At 53.6% G+C, this 4,174-nt stretch overlaps 1 pseudogene; it reads right to left on the bottom strand.

Annotated features, from left to right (window-relative positions):
* Positions 1-2,245: 2,245 nt before the first annotated feature.
* On the bottom strand, positions 2,246-2,958 carry LOC113981136 (annotated as a pseudogene).
* Positions 2,959-4,174: the final 1,216 nt, after the last annotated feature.

Raw genomic sequence — 4,174 nt, 5'->3', positions numbered from 1 at the left:
GCCCCACAGAGGGGATCTTGTCATGGTTTCAAAGGTCCAAAAATCCAGTTCCTGAGTCCAAGCCCCCCTCCCACATCTCACCCCAGTGTGAGATGGGTTTTCCAAACACAACACAAGACTCAGTATGGGGGGAAGAGGATTATATTACAATGACTACACACATAAAAATTATAATACATCATATACATAATCTTAACTGTCTCTCCTATGATAAATCAGTATTTGCAATGGATCAATCTCTTCTCCCTCCAATAAAAGTCCAGAAGGGAAAAGGGAAGGTCCTTTTCACTCTCAGGGCAGCAGCCTCTCTTCTGTCTTCCATGCTGCAGCTGTAGCTGGCTCTCTTTCCAATACACACAAGGGGGTCCCCCTCCCCTCTCTCTCCCACGGACTGTGATATCAGGGAGAAGCTCACGTCACCACGTCGTATCACGAAGTGCAGGGGGTCTTCGTGACGGTCCCTTTCCTCAGGGGGTTTACCCTGAGTCAGAACATCTCGGGCAGCTTTCAGTTGAAAGTTTTTGCCTCAAGAGTTCTACCAGAGCTCCTGTGCTCTGTGCCAAAACTGCCAACTTGGCAGCAGCAGCGGGGGGGGCCAAGGTCACCCCCTCCATATTCCGTCTGGCCATCCCAGTCCTGCTCCGGAATGTCTTGAGCTTCTTAGCTCCTCTCTCCGGCACATGCTGCACTCCGAGACTCCTCTCAAATAGGAGTCCATCTCCTCTTCCTCTCTAGGAGGTCTCAGAGGGAATTGGGGAGTTTGTTTCAGTTCTTACCCCAAACTCTCTCTGTAGAGCTTAGTCCTGCTCTGTCTCCATGAGACTTCTCTCTGTGTCTCTCCTCCTTGGCTCCAATGCTGGATTTGCTGCTGCTTCTTCTCTCTTTTGGCTCTTTGCCACTGTTCTCCGGTCAGTGCTGTTTGTGCCGCTGCTTCTTGGTATCTCCTGCTGCTGCTCACAGTGGAGAAACTCCTCCAGGTCTTAGCTACAAATACCTGGCCCAGTCTAACACTGTTCCAAGTTCCTGCAGCCCCCCAGCCGGGGGCTGGGGGGGGCCTAGCCGCCAACGGTAGCTCTCCTACCGCCCCTATGTGTTCCTTGCCCTCCTCCAAGGCTGTGCGTCTAGAGATGTTCTTTTCCATAGGACACTGGCTCATGAAAGCAGAGGCTCCCTCGCTCTCTTGTCTCTCACTAGGCAGAGTTATAAGCAGCCCAGTCTTGGAGACCATCTTGGCACAGGCCAGCTGCAGCCCGGGCAGGCTGCAGTCCGTCCTCAGGGCTCGCTCCATGTGGGCCATGAACATCCTCAGGCCTTCGTCCGGCACCAGCAAGCGCAGGGAACGATCGACTGTGGTGTCAAAGTCCTCCCCTGTAACCGACCAAACGTCTGGGCCCTCAGGGCTACGTGGCTTGTTGAGGAGCCTGGAGCCTTCCTCTTCTTGCTTCCAAGATGTCTCTGTATTGTCTGGCATGAGGGGGAAGTGCCCACCTCGAGAGGAAGGCTCTCCTTCAGCCCTGTCCTCTACCCTGCTGATTGCAGCAGGGCCATTGTTAACCAGCGGGTTAACAGGCGGGTGGATGCCTTTAGGACCCCCATTACCTCTTCCTTGGTACTGGGAACGGGGGGGGGGGGGGGGGAAGGGGGGGGGGGGATGCTTTAGGACCCCCATAGCTTCTCTCTGGGGACCTGGGAACAAGGGGGTGGGATGCCCTGGGACCTCCAAAGCTCCTCCTTAGGGAATAGGAAGAGGTGTCCCAGGCAGCCCCAGGTGTCCTGAGCAGCCGCGGCCGCCGCGCAGGCTCCGGAGCGCGCAGCCTTGCCAGGGTTGCAATGTGCAGGGGGTCAGCACGTGTGGCAGGGTCCCCTCCCCTCAGCCCCTTTAGTTCAGCTGGTTTTGTCTTTCCCATTAAATCCCGTTTTCTGCAGCCAGAGTGTCTTGTGAGATGGGGGAAGCGTCTGTGTGAGGCTGTTTCCGTGTATGTGTGGGAGGGAGGCTGTGCTCGTGTGTCCAGTGCCAGCAGCGGGACTGCGGTTTGAACTAGCAAGCACTGAACTGTGGGGTGAAGTCGTAGCCCCACAAATTGAAGTTTGAGGTATTGCAAAAGTTAGGCTGTGTTCCATGGGAGCAGTGAAGCTAATTAGATAGTTTCCATGGATACAGCCTTGAGTTGCAAAGAGTACAAGGTTAAGACTGTTTGATAATGTGCAGGTGCTTGAATTCCTGGGTGTCTTTGTGAGAATATGTTTATGTTGTGTGTGGCATGTGGGGCTCGTTGTGGCTGAGGTTCCTGAACTGAACGAGGAGGCTGTGCTGGGGGTTGAATTCACTGTGTCGAGGCACTAACACTGGAGGTAGAACTGGGCTCTCCTCTTGTAGTGGTATGGATTGATGCAGACTTCCTTCTGTTTAGATCCAAAAGGAAATTCACAAATATCCAAGGGCTTCAGCTCGTGATGGTTCTGGAGGTCAGGCCAGCGCCAAACGCAGCAGTAAATGACGTGGGGAAGGCCCTTCCTGTGGGACACCTGGAGCCGCCCATCCAAGGAGCGGGGGATGGTGACGCACTTGCTGGGCTGGCCTGGGCTGCTCAGGGCTTTCTCCAGCTCTTCCATAGCACCCTTTTTCTTTTTCAGCTTTTTTACCAAAGCGTCAACAGCTTTTTCTGCCCATTTTTCCTCTTCGTCTCCTTGTTTCCAGCCCAACAGACGCTTTACAGCTGGGCTAGTAAAGGAGAACAAACTGGCCATTGAGGTCATTGGACACAAAGTCTTCAAAAGGTTTGGTGGGTTTTGGCTGTTGGGGTTTTCTTTGTTTTCCCAAATAATTGTCAGTGTATACCCAAGGCAGTTATTGCCACTGCTGAGCTGTATTATTTCTTGGAGGCTGCCAAATGACCATAGAGATGTCAGTGATGAAGTCTTCACATCAAAGATGGTGATCAATTCCTCTAATTTAGTTCAGGCACGGAGCAGTGGCCTCCCTGGGCGCGGTGTGGGTGAGGTGCTGGGCACTGCCCCCCTGCCCCTGCCAGAGAGGCCTCATCGCTGCTCATCAGCAAGAGGAAGTTTTTGACTTGGTCCATCATTTCACTGACAAACTTGGAGCCTTTTATCAGGGATCTGTTCAGCACCCGAAGGCTGAGTGTCCACACTGGCTGTTGGACACAGCGAGGAGCAGGATGAGGGAGAGCAGAGGTCCCTGGGACTCCAAAGAAATAAGAAACTGGGAAGTATTTCCTGGGAATGTCCTTGCAGAGGGTGGGGAGGCTCTGGTCCGGGCAGGGGAGGGGGCTTTGATGCCTTGTCCCTGCAGGTACGTTGTCCCAGCCAGTGCCAAACCCACCCAGGATGGGCGGCAGAGACCATGGATCATCTCTTGCAGCTTCTGAACAGTGCTGATCCAAGGATGTTATTTCCAACTGCTGTATTTTCAAGAAAAATGCCTGGATTTGGCCGGGAGAGGGGACGAATCGCCTTCTCCTGGTCCAGCAGCCAGGCTTGTGAGTCCCTGTCATGTTGTATCTGAAAACCCTCGCCTTTGCCACCCTGTTTGCTCTTAAACAGCCCCTTTGCACCAGGCTGTGACCAGATCACCTCTCACGGTCTGACTGGCAAACCCAGGAGCTCTGTAACCTCTCTCCAGAAGGCATTTTTTTCCTGGTTCTCAAACAAAAGTTGCCATTTTTTTCTGCACTGTTTCCACCCTGCCAGAATCCTCATTGCAACGTGCCTGGCACAGCTCCCACTGCTCCGCTCCTGGCCCTGCCAAGGGCACACGCTGATGTGGAATCACCCTCTGGATCTGGCAAATACCCCAGGAAAGTCCCCAGGATGTCTTCCAAGATCCTGTGCCTGGCCTGCCATGACCATCCTCTTCCTCATTTGTTCACAATGGTAAATATTCCGTGTGTGTCTCCTCTTCTGTGTGTGCTTCCAACCTGGTGGTTATGGCCTGGAGTGGCATTTGGGATAATCCCAGACCCCTCTATGGGAGCCAGAACTGGGCTTGGTGCTACTGATCACACAGATGATGTACAGAGTCCCATGGAGAGGAGGCTTCTCATTCCCCTTCATCCCAGCAGGTTGCTCCAAACCCAATCTCGGCCTCCCCTGTCCTTCCAGCCTAACTTTTGCAATACCTCAAACTTCAGTTGTGGGGCTACGACTTCACCCC

The sequence above is a fragment of the Neopelma chrysocephalum genome, unplaced genomic scaffold (assembly GCF_003984885.1).
Source record: "Neopelma chrysocephalum unplaced genomic scaffold, ASM398488v2 Primary Assembly neopelma1_96156, whole genome shotgun sequence".
Taxonomy (NCBI): Eukaryota; Metazoa; Chordata; class Aves; order Passeriformes; family Pipridae; genus Neopelma; species Neopelma chrysocephalum.
The sequence above is the reverse complement of the archived record's forward strand: the minus strand, read 5'-3'. Positions and strand labels throughout refer to the sequence as shown.